Consider the following 12,034-nt stretch of genomic DNA (forward strand, 5'->3'; position numbering starts at 1 on the left):
AAGTATACGGGGAGCAGAGATTGGAGGTAGAGGCCTCAGCACCTGGCTATTTCCTGGCATATGCTGCACGTACAAGCTTTTTAACTGTAACTTCAGATCTCCAGTACTTCACTGCTATGACAAGCTAGATGTGTAAAAGGGACAGAAACCATCCTGTCTTTGTCAAAGGTAGATGCCCCCACATATCATGCGTCAACCACCTAATGACACTTGTGTAGAGGAGAGCTGACTTAATATTACTTTACCAGCTTTATCTTTTCATTTCCTGATTCTTTGAATATTTTAACTGTATTGTGACATTAACTCTTTTGTATACTTGTATGTTGTTTGTTCAGCCTTCTGGTCCATTGTCTAATGCCAGAGAATATATGAATACTAGTTTGTCTAAAAGGATTGCAGGATTGTTTTTTTTTGTTCATTACCTAACTAAGAGAATGAATGAAAGTAACTTCCTTCCTAGATATTTTAACGTTGATCCACTTGAGCTGCAAAGTTAATAGAGTTCCTGTAAAAAGAACCAGTAGTTCCATTTAAGCTTGTTAATTCAAAAATAGTCATTGATGCCAAATCGCAAACAGATTGGAAAATGAGTTATGATTTTTCCGTGGAAGCAGTTTTCTTTGCCTTGTTCTCCCTTGCAGCCCAGTCATAGGTTATCTCATGTAGTGTAAAAGCAGGTACACATAGGATAGCATACTTTCCCTTCCAGTACTGTGTAAATGTTTGGCCATTTTTTTTTAACTCTTTCCAGAGTCATGTAATTTTGTTTCTGGCTAGAGCTACAAGAGAGTAAGATTCAGTGCTGCTAGGAGGATAGGCTGGTAGATCATTTATAAATCCCCTTTACTCCTTCCAAATCTCAAATGTGTTGTGAAAGTGATACATATGAACTACTGTAGTGTGCAAACCCTCCCCCTGTTTGTATTGTAAGTGTTCTTTTGGCTACTCAGACTATGCCTGCATTAGCCCTTTTTTGTGTGGAAAAACTTCATGCTGGTATATAGTTACTGGTAGTAGCAACAGTGGAAATGCTACCAGGGACAAGAGTCCAAGTGCACTATTCAAAGTGCCGTATGGCGAAAATTCTTGGAGCAGATTATCACAAAAGGATGGAACAAAGCCTGTTGCCTTGTCTACAATAAGACTCGTGAAAATCCACTGGATGTAGTGTTAGCAATGCTGGGGATTTTTTAAGCCAAAAGCATCATGTGAACAAGACCTCATTGAGGAAGCCATGTTGGTTGACAGTAATACAATTAGGAATAGTTTAGTTTGGCCATTTGTGTTTGAGTCCTTTGTCATGTTTACCTGTGGATATGGCTTGCTTCTGGGAAAATTAGGTGTATTTAAACTGTAGGGCATTATAGATTGCAGTGCCCAGGAAGTCTTTTTTTTTTTTTTTTTAAAGTGGGTTTGAGAAATGGGTCAAGAAATATCATGGTACTGCTTAGACTAATGCAGTAAGAACATAAGAATGTCCATACTGGGTCAGACCAAAGGTCCATCCAGCCCAGTATCATGTCTACCGGCAGTGGCCATTACCAGGTGTCCCAGAGGGAGTGAACCTAACAGGTCATGATCAAGTGATCTCTCTCCTGCCATCCATCTCCACCCCTGACAAACAGAGGCTAGGGACACTATTCCTTACCCATCCTCGCTAATAGCCATTAATGGACTTAGCCTCCATGAATTTATCCAGTTCTCTTTTAAACCCTTTTATAGTCCTAACCTTCTCAACCTCCTCAGGCCAGGAGTTCCACAGGTTGACTGTGCCCTGAGTGAAGAAGAACTTCCTTTTATTTGTTTTAAATCTGCTACCTATTAATTTCATATGGTAGCCTCTAGTTATATTATGTGAACAAGTAAATAACTTTTCCTTATTCACTTTCTTCACACCACTCATGATTTTATATACCTCTATCATATCCCCCCTCAGTCTCCTCTTTTCCAAGCTGAAAAGTCCTAGTCTCTAATCTCTTCTCATATGGGACCTGTTCCAAACTCCTAATCATTTTAATTGCCCTTTTCTGAACCTTTTCTAATGCTAGTATATCTTTTTAGAGATGAGGGGACCACATCTGTATGCAGTATTCAGAATGTGGGCGTACCATGGATTTATATAAGGGCAGTAAGATATTCTCTGTCTTATTCTCTATCCCTTTTTTAATGATTCCTAACATCCCGTTTTGTTTTTTTTTTGACTGCCACTGCACACTGTGTGGGTGTCTTCAGAGAACTATCCACAATGACTCCAAAATCTTTCTCCTGATTAGTTGTAGCTAAATTAGCCCCCATCATATTGTATGTATAGTATATTATAGTAGTGTAGTATATTACAGTAGATCTATAAATGTTCAGAGTTAACTTCGGTCAGTAAAGGGTTAACTTACTCATAATAAAATAGAAATTATTTTACTATCCTAAAATTTATATCTGAAGCTTTTGGTCACTGGAAATACATGAATATGGCAAACTTCAAAGTACAGTCTTGTAAAATGGCAGCTTATGCTGCTAATCTTTGTTTTCCTTTGAGTGTGCTGAAGGAAGAATTAGCATAGAAGAGTCTGTTAGAAAAGAGCATATTGACATGTACAAGATTTATACACGTACAAGCACAGAATTGATTCAACATGTTGGAACCAGTAGATCAATATTTCCATTATTACCTTCTCTGTAAAGAGAGCACCTTGTTTTAAAAATCTCTGCCTGGAGTAATTGAACAGGAGAATGGTGACAAACATTGCTTCTGATGCAAGATGGAACATGTCCAAGATTTGTTAACTTGCTTATATGGTGAAACTTCGACAGATCTGTATGTGCATATATGTAATGTCTTATGGTTGTGTTTATTCATGACCTGTAACTGATGCATTTACTCTGATTGCCTTGTAGCTGGATGTATGGTTGGCATGTTAAAATAAATTTGTTTGCCCTAAAGTGACAGTTTGTTCCAGACAGGTTCCCCAGAATCTGTTTTCCCTCTGATACAGAAAATTTGAAACTAGACTCTGATCATAAAATATCTGACTTGCTGATGTTTGAAATTATTTGTAGTAATAAATGTAGCTGGCAATATGACAACCAGGTCATTTAAAAATGGGCTCTTTTGCAAGATTAGAATCACAGAGAAAATTAGAAATGAGGAAAGTGAAATGATTAGGAGATCAGAGAAGATATAATCATTATACAAAATAATGAACAGTATATAGCAGGTAATTTGGGTGCTTTTTATTTTTGTACTAAGAGAAGGGACAACGATAAATTGAAAAGGAACTGATACAAAGAACTAATTCTATGAGCATGTGATTCCATAAGTATCCATTATGGAATATTTTGCTCCTTCCTGTAAAATATTTAGTATAGGTCACTTTCAGAGACAAATACAAGACTAGATGGATCTCTGGTCTGATTCAATATAGCAGTCCCTTTCTTCCTGCTAGACCTTTTGATCTAGTACCCAAACTAAAATGCCCTAGATCTTGTTAGCTGTACTCCTAAATATTCTAAATTTAACTTTTTAGCATTTGAATGTGTGCAGCCCTACAAATCAGGAAAGATGTGCCTTGATTCCTGCTTGGAATCTCCTAACATACATACATAATACTATAAGCCCGTGGCTCTCAACTTTTCTAGACTACCATACTCCTTTTAGGAGTCTGTCATCTTGCATACCCCCAAATTTTGCCTCACTTAAAAACTATTTGTTTACAAAATCAGGCATAAAAATACAAAAGTGTCTCAGCACAATATGACTGCAAATTGCTTGCTTTCTCAGTTTTACCATATAATTATAAAATAAATCAATTGAAATATTAATATTGTACTTACATTTTCAGTATATAGAGCAGTATAAACAAGTCATTGTATGAAATTTTAGATTATACTGACTTTGCTACTGCTTTTTATTAGCCTGTTATAAAACTAGGCAAATATCTAGATGAGTTGATGTACCCCCAGGGATGTACCCCTGGTTGAGAACCACTGCTATAAGCAACGTGCATTATTTCAATAACAGTAGTTTAGATGGATTTTGTTTAACTGACTTGTAATGTCAACAACCTATCAATGACTTTCTGTTCTTTAGGCACCCACATCCCATCGAAGTTCAAGGAGAGTTGAGAATCTAATTTATTTAAGCTCCTTTGAAAATCCAAGCCATAATGAATGAGTCATATGCTATGTTAGCCAAAGGAATCAGTGAGAGGGAATTGCCACCAATTCTGATACTCAGTTTGAGTCTGCTAAAGTATCATGTGTATTGTAGGGTTTAAATTTGGTGCAGAACCGTGGACGTCTTGAGTTTGCACAGCCATATGGGAATACAGTCCATCTCCTGCTGCTTCTTTATAAGTCCTTCTGTAGCTTATGTTACAGCTTATAGCACTTCCCTCCCTACAGTAGTGTGGGTAGAAATGTCTAAAATCAGTGGGAAGAGCATAGAGGTGTGAAGAACTTAGTTTAAGGCAGGAGGTGGTCTGCGGTTTTCTGCTACATAGCCTGTAGTTTATTGAATTGCTGGGTGAAAGAAACAAGCCCACCCACCTCTGTTCCCTAGACACACTGTAACGTTAAACTGAATCAAGCAAGGTGCAGAATTTTAGAGATACCAATATTTAATTGTTTAAACTGCTGCTTCTCTGTCTCTTGCTAATGATTCCCACTTTCAAGAGAAGCAGTTTAAATCTTCAAATTGGCCACAGCATCCTCAGTTGATAATCAGGTCACAATGCGGGTCCTTCTTCTGAATGAGATAGGGGAGAGAGATTTTAATAACATTGTTAAATTTTTTAGAAATGTAGAAGGAACAGAAACACAAGGTTTTTAAATCAGCACTTCTGAATTTCAGATGTTGTGCTGATACTTTACCCTCTGTTCTATTTAGGATCTCTTGCCACACCATCACTGCATGAGCATCCAACTTTTTGTACACAGTACTTTCAGTTGTCTAAGGAATAGACAATAAAATTGAAAACTGATTACGTATTGTTCATGAAACATTTGTTTTATAGTATCTCCAGACTCATTATTTGGGATCTGGGCCTCATTATGCTAAGTGGCATGGGCCTTTTCTGTGCTTTGAAAACTTACACCAGTGTAACTAAATCTAGTAATGCCAGTGTCCTTTTGCTTAATATTGGCAAAGTTATGAGAAGGCATGGCTCCTGCTCCAAAAAGCTTGCAAAAGAAGTAAAACCAAATATAACAAGTCAAAGTAACAAGAAGAGGGAGGGAATAGTTAAGGCAAGAGAAAATTAGGAGTATAGCTCTCTGTGGTTTCAACTTTATGGTTCTGAACTGAAACAAAATCTACCTTCTGTTTCTATATAATATAGCTGTAGGAACAGCTAAGGTTGTCTTAGTTATTTCCATTTTAACCACCTTTCAAACTGAAACTTACTATCCCTGGTTTCTATCCAATATTGAAATTCTGTTTGGAAAAGATGAGTAAAAATATTTCTGTCTTTGTGAAATTAATGGGAAAATTCTTCCTCTGGCCAAACTACTTAAATCTGTAATTTTTTTAAGAACAGTTTCAGGCTGATAGAATTGGGTGAAGGACATGGAAATTTTGCATGGGAATAGCCCTTAATAAGAAGCGTCTTCTAGCTGCTTGGTAAAAATCAGTCTTGATTTGATTGCTTTTTTAAGCCTTTGCTCATGTGCAGTAGAGTTGGTTTGAGTTAATCAAGTTTGACATTCCAAGTGCAGTGTGTCCATGCTGTGGAAGTGCCTGATCCTCATGGACTATAAGCTTAACTCCTGACCTTCTGCAGAGGTGGGTTTTAGAGATTTTTAAGCAATTATCAGAAACACAGTCTTGTAAGAATTGCTGCTGTTCTCATTGAGAAAAGGCCTCCTTGGCTTATGCAGCAGTTCTCAAACTTCATTGCACCTTGACCCTGTTCTGACAACAAAAATTACTACATAACCCCTGGTGGGGGTATGAGGGTGGAGCCTGAGCCCCACCACCCCAAGGTAGCAGGGCTCGGGCTTCGGCCCCAGTGAGTCTAATACTTGCCCTGGCAACCCATTAAAATGGAGTCATGACCAACTTTGGCGTCCTGACACACAGTTTGAGAACCACTAAGATTTCCTCTTCCTCTTTCTGGCCCCAGTAATTGCTGTTTCTTCCTTAGGGGGGCCTCTGCATATACCTACTCTTGGGATAAGTCACCAACAGCATTGTAAGCTTTGAATTTTTTTCAGGCCCATGCTCACCACAGCACTTGAATGGTCAGCACCTGGTGTTGCACAAGAGAGGTATGACTCTCAACTGCTTCACTTCCTTCCTGTGGTTAGGCTGCATGGAGAGGAAACTCTCTCTTTAGTCTGGCTTTGCCCAGGCTTCTAGCCCTCTTGAAATTGAGTTGTTGGTGGTTTATGATGATGACAAAAATTAAGTAGCCTGATGCTGTCAGGATACTTTTTGTGCTATGCGTCCTTTCATATACTTGAGTGAAATCTGACACCACAACTACCCACAGAAGGGGCAAATATAATTTGTCCTTTTACTGATGGGCCTTTAGTTATCTCATAAATTACAATACTGCATTGTGGTGGGATAGAATGCCTAGAAGACACACACACAGGGCACAATATTCTGGGATATCCACTGGACAGAGAGCTGAGAGGAAGGATGATCATTCAAAACCAATTACATGGACGTGGTCTTATCCATGCTTCAAAAAATGTGTGCTCAAACAGTGACAGGAAGACAGTGTGTCAGAGTAGGGCACTGGCAAAAGTTAAACACTGTTAGCTTCACGGTTATTAAGGGCGTTAACCGTGGGGTAAGCAGACACAAACAATGTCAAGAGTCAGCAAAGCAACAAACTAGCTGAAAAAGTAGTGAATAGGTATTGGAATTGGTGAACAAATAGTTACACCCACAAACTGTAGAAGGGCACAAAATTAATTTTAAAAAAATTTGACATTTTTACTTAGTTATTGCAAGTAACACAGAATATCACTAAACTTAAAGGGCAAAACATTTTATTTTTCACTTTATATACTTAGTGTTTGACAGCATTTCATTGATGGTCAGTTTTCTCAACCTTTCACACAGCAGTAAGGCAGAGAGAAATCTCTTTAACCTCCTTCAGCCCCCTCCCCCCCCCCAAAAAAAGGAAAAAGAAGAAAATTGAGACTGGAAGGAATGTGTACAACCTGAAACTACTTGTTTGTTCAGAAAATAAGCAAGTTAATGTTAGATCCCTGTAACATCTTTGGTGTGGTGAAAATTGTTTTGGGGGTGGAAATAGTTTGGAGTTAAGATAATCAGGAAGATAGTATCAAGTTTCTTAAGGCACTGTGAACAACCATTTACATGGGATTGTGTGCCATTTTACTACACCTGCTGTTTTGGTGATGAAGATAAACCTTCATTTTTATTTTTTGTCAGTGCTTGTAAGCTGCTGAAATTTTCCATGCTTGGTCTCAGTTTAGAAGTCACTTTTGAAAGGGAATTTTGATCAAATTAGCTCTAAACCAATTTGAATAAAAAAGTATTGTGTTTTTAGGTTGCTTTTTTACATGCAATACTGGAAGTAAAACCTTCAATATCCAGAGTCTTCAGATAAGATTCTTCTGCTGGGCTAAGAGTATAGTTGGATAGATTAACAATATTGCTGGGTGGGTTAAGGGAACCACTGTTGTGGATAGCTCACCTTAAGTGATCACTCTGGTTACAGTGTGTATGGTAACACCCATTGTTTCATCTTCTCTATGTATATAAATCTCGCCACTGTATTTTCCACTGAATGCATCCGATGAAGTGAGCTGTAGCTCACGAAAGCTTATGCTCAAATAAATTTGTTAGTCTCTAAGGTGCCACAAGTCCTCCTTTTCTTTTTGCGAATACAGACTAACACGGCTGCTACTCTGAAACCTTTGGTTACTTTGTGAACTTGCAAAATAAGTACAAAAAATAACAGAGTATAGCTTCACTGCAAAAAGAGGCTGTGTGCTTATCTCAGGTTAGCTAACTTGACTTTAAATAGCAGTGAAGACATGGCACCTTGCCTTTTAGCTCTCCTTAGAAGCTAAAGATAAAGCTTATAGGGGAAGGAGGGAAGAGTTGAACTTGAGCTGCTAACCAGAGTTAAAATCAGTTGCCTTCACTACTGTTTCACCTCAAGTTAGGAACACTTATATGTATTTTGCATTGGAGATGTCCTCTGAATTAAGTGTCTTGCTATTGTTGCAATCCAATTGCTAATTGGATTACTAATTGCGGTACTAAATACGTAGATAATAGATATAGGAAAGTCTCATGCTCAGCAGAAGTAACGCAGCTGGAACTTGTAGATTCTACAGGTAAATAGCTTTGAATTTCTATTTTTTATTGAAAACTAAAATATGAAAGTTAGTAATGCTAACAGTGCATTAATTTATTGGAATCTGTCAGTTACATAGTTAATACCGTTGGTTAATACTTACGCTCTGTGTTTTGAGCATTGGCCTGCTAAACCCAGGCTTGTGAGTTCAATCCTTGAGGGGGCCATTTAGGGATCTGGGGCAAAAATTGGGGATTGGTCTTGCTTTGAACAGGGGGTTGGACTAAATGACCTCCTAAGGTCCCTTCCACCCCTGATATTCTATGATACAGTACACATCCAACTGCAGGTCAGTATGAGTGGAAGTGGGATCCATGTGATTCCACTGTGTCCGTGATTCCATGCATTATGAAGCACATTTAGCCTTGGTTTCTAGACAAGTAATATGAATGCTGTAAGTAGGCCGTGAAGCCATTTAAAACATGGCTTTGCATCTGAAACCACTTTCAAAAATAGTTTCACTTTGTTCTAATGAAAACTTATTAAATATGAGCATTCAACAAGCAAAATGCCTCCCTGAGCAAATTCCTTACTTGAGTAATTTGTGACTTAATCTCAGATCTTGTAATAATTGAGTTGATGTGTTGCAAGTGATTTTTAATGTTCCAAAGAACTTGATTAAATAAGTTCTCGGTTACCAACAAGCAATTATTTACCTGTAGTGAACTTTTAAGTTCAGACAATCCATGCAATGAAATGGTCGCAGTTACATGGTCCATAAAAGAGGAAGCTGTGATGCAGCTGGTGCTCAACAGGAAACTAATACAGGAAGTGTACACAAATTTGATGGCTCAGTTTCCTCAGGCTAGATAGAGGTATGAACATTTTAACCTAAAAAAGAGGCATTGATGCAAGTGTAAGTTACTTAGACTCAAGGCTGGAAATGGAAAAGCTATGTTTTCCATATCAATTCTAATTGCTCATGCTGCATATGTGAAGGTAAAAATTTAATAGCTTATAGATTCTGATTTTAGGGCTAGAAGGAATGTGATAGTCTGTCTGATCTTTTGCTAACAGCCCATAGAATTGCCTTCTAATTCTTACAATGATCCCAATAACTTGTGGTTGAACTAGAGCATATTTTAACTAGTCTGCAATGTGTGGATGACTCTGTTGCCTTAGGAACCTTTTAAGCTTTTTTGTTTTAAATCTGGAGGTAAATCAGGAAACTTGCATTTTAATTTAATTACTGATAAGAGACTGTGCTTAACTAAGAAATCAAGGCATCTACTTCTGTAACTCTTTGAGCTGTGCATCAACCTGTTTTGTGTGCTGGTAGAAACTAAGTGACACTTAATATTCCTGACCACTGAAGCTCCTTCAGTAGGAATCTAGTAGTTTTGCTGAGCTAAGGGGACAGACTTTATTAATGTGCTATGTACTTCATAGAGCAGATAGAAATGATCCTTAAGTAAAAAAGGAATAGAGAGATGGACTGGGCAGAAAACATGGAGAGAAGGCAAACACAGGAAGGAAATGTTATATAAATTTCATCTTAATTATAGTTAATAACACCCAGGGACCCCATCCTACTAGATGTACACACATGGACACTGTTCCTGCCTTGAAGTACTTACTACCTATAAGTGTGAACAAGTATTTCCCTGCTTTTCTCAGCAGACAGTGCACTTTTTATCGGGTGTGAGGAATTTGCTCATATTCTGTGTTGGACTAGATTATTTTTTCTCTTAATGTGTAAAAAGAAAAGGAGTACTTGTGGCACCTAAGAGACTGACTAACTAACCAATTTATTTGAGCATAAGCTTTTGTGAGCTACACTGAATGCATCCGATGAAGTGAGCTGTAGCTCACGAAAGCTTATGCTCAAATAAATTGGTTAGTCTCTAAGGTGCCACAAGTACGCCTTTTCTTTTTGCGACTACAGACTAACACGGCTGCTACTCTTAGTGTGTGTGTGTGCTTTTTTTTTTTTTTCCCTGTAGATATTGTTTAATTTTCCTTTATTAGGCTTACACAAGGTGTCAGGTAAGACTTTCAGAAATGGAGGTCTAAACTTAAGAGCCTAAATCTATATTTGGAAATCAGGCCATTTATTTAGGTGCCTAAATATGGCCTTAAAAGCAAAAATTTATATATGATTTAAAAAAACATCTTGGCCCAAGATTTTTTGGACAATAACCAGCATGGATAAATCCTTAAACCTGACCCCCCCCCCCCCCCCGCAAAAAAAAAAGACCTCTGAATGGGTCTTTAAAAGGACACCACTGTATTTGGGAGTATTTTATACATGTTGTTGAAAAGGGATTATTTGGCATGTAAGTAACTTTGGAAAGATTCCGTTACAGTTTTAAATTCCACGAAGGAATTTCCTTTTTTAATGTATCTTTGTTTATGTTCCCTGTTGTATTTAATTATTGCACTTGTTATCTTTTCAGAACAAGTGATTCTGAAACTCTTTACTATTACACCTCGCTCTCCTGTCAAAGGAGGTTAGTTCAGGCCCCATGTTCACATTGGCCGAAGTTATAAAGTTTTTATAATTAAACAATCAGAAGCTCATCCATTTCGTTAAAGTGTCATTGTGTGTGTTTATCATTTCTAGTTGTGGAAAAACCTATCCAAACTTAAAACTGGGATTAGCCTTCAATGGAATTCGAGGGTAGGGCTCCAAAGGGAGAACAACAGAATGGGAGATAAAGGAGATTAAGGCCTGGGAGCTGCTATCTGCTACAGTTTCCTTCTGATGATTGTGGGTTGTCTGTAGTCACCAATAAGTGGAGCACTTAGAGTGGAGAAGAGTTACCTTGTTCTCAGTGCTGGTATTGTAGTGGCTCCCAAGGATGGCCAAGAAGAGTTATTGCAGAGGGAGCGCTGAAGGGTGGGTGACTGACAGATTGTAACTAAAGCTGGTACAAGCATACAAAAAACTGAGAAGCCCATGCAGCAACTTGCATTTTCTTACATTTTTAACTTACCCTCTTGAAAACAGGAAGAGCGTTCCAAGCCTCGCCCAGATACTATCCACTCCCTACCAATGCAGCCTGGCCACACAGCTTGAGAGAGCCTACTGCAGAGCAAATCCAACAAGAAAATACAGATCAGCCTATCTTCCGGAATGTATCCCATTGGAGAGTTAGTGTGGCATATTCATAATTTTAGATCTGTTTTAAGTTGGTTCACACTTAGTATTTGAGCTTGTGGTCTGGTGTCACTTTTGAATACTCTGGGTAACTTAGTTGGAGTTCTGTACTCCTTCCATTTTCATGTAGAAATTTTATAAAATGAGCCAGTAAATTCTCACTGAAGCTTAGTCTATGCTCAATTCACTTCTTAACCAACTTTCTCTTGCCCCTTATCTTCTCTGACCTTCAACTTCTTTCCTTTGCCTTATTTCTTCCACAGCTAAGCACATGAATATGTAGCTATTTCTTGCATCAGGTATATTCTAGTACACCTCTACCCCAATATAACGTGACCCTATATAACACAAATTCGGATATAACGCGGTAAAGCAGCGGGGCTGCGCGCTCTGGCGGATCAGTGCATCAGCGTGTCTGGCTCTGACACGCTGCTCTGAGTGGCGTGTTAAGGGTGCCGGGCCGAGGGGTTGGATAAGGGGCAGAGGGTCTCGGGGAGGGGTGGTGGTCAGGGGACAGGGAGCAGGGGGAGTTGGATGGTTCGGAGGTTCTGGGGGCGGGGCGGTCAGGGGATAGGGAATGGGGGTGTTGGATAGGGCA

General features: G+C 38.6%; 1 protein-coding gene across 2 annotated transcripts in view; it reads left to right on the top strand.

Moving 5' to 3' along the window:
* Nucleotides 1-12,034, top strand: part of CDC42 (cell division cycle 42) — a 50,320-nt gene that overhangs the window by 875 nt on the left and 37,411 nt on the right. The gene's annotated exons all lie outside the window — the stretch shown is intronic.

The sequence above is a fragment of the Caretta caretta genome, chromosome 18 (genome assembly GCF_965140235.1).
Source record: "Caretta caretta isolate rCarCar2 chromosome 18, rCarCar1.hap1, whole genome shotgun sequence".
Lineage (NCBI taxonomy): Eukaryota > Metazoa > Chordata > Testudines > Cheloniidae > Caretta > Caretta caretta.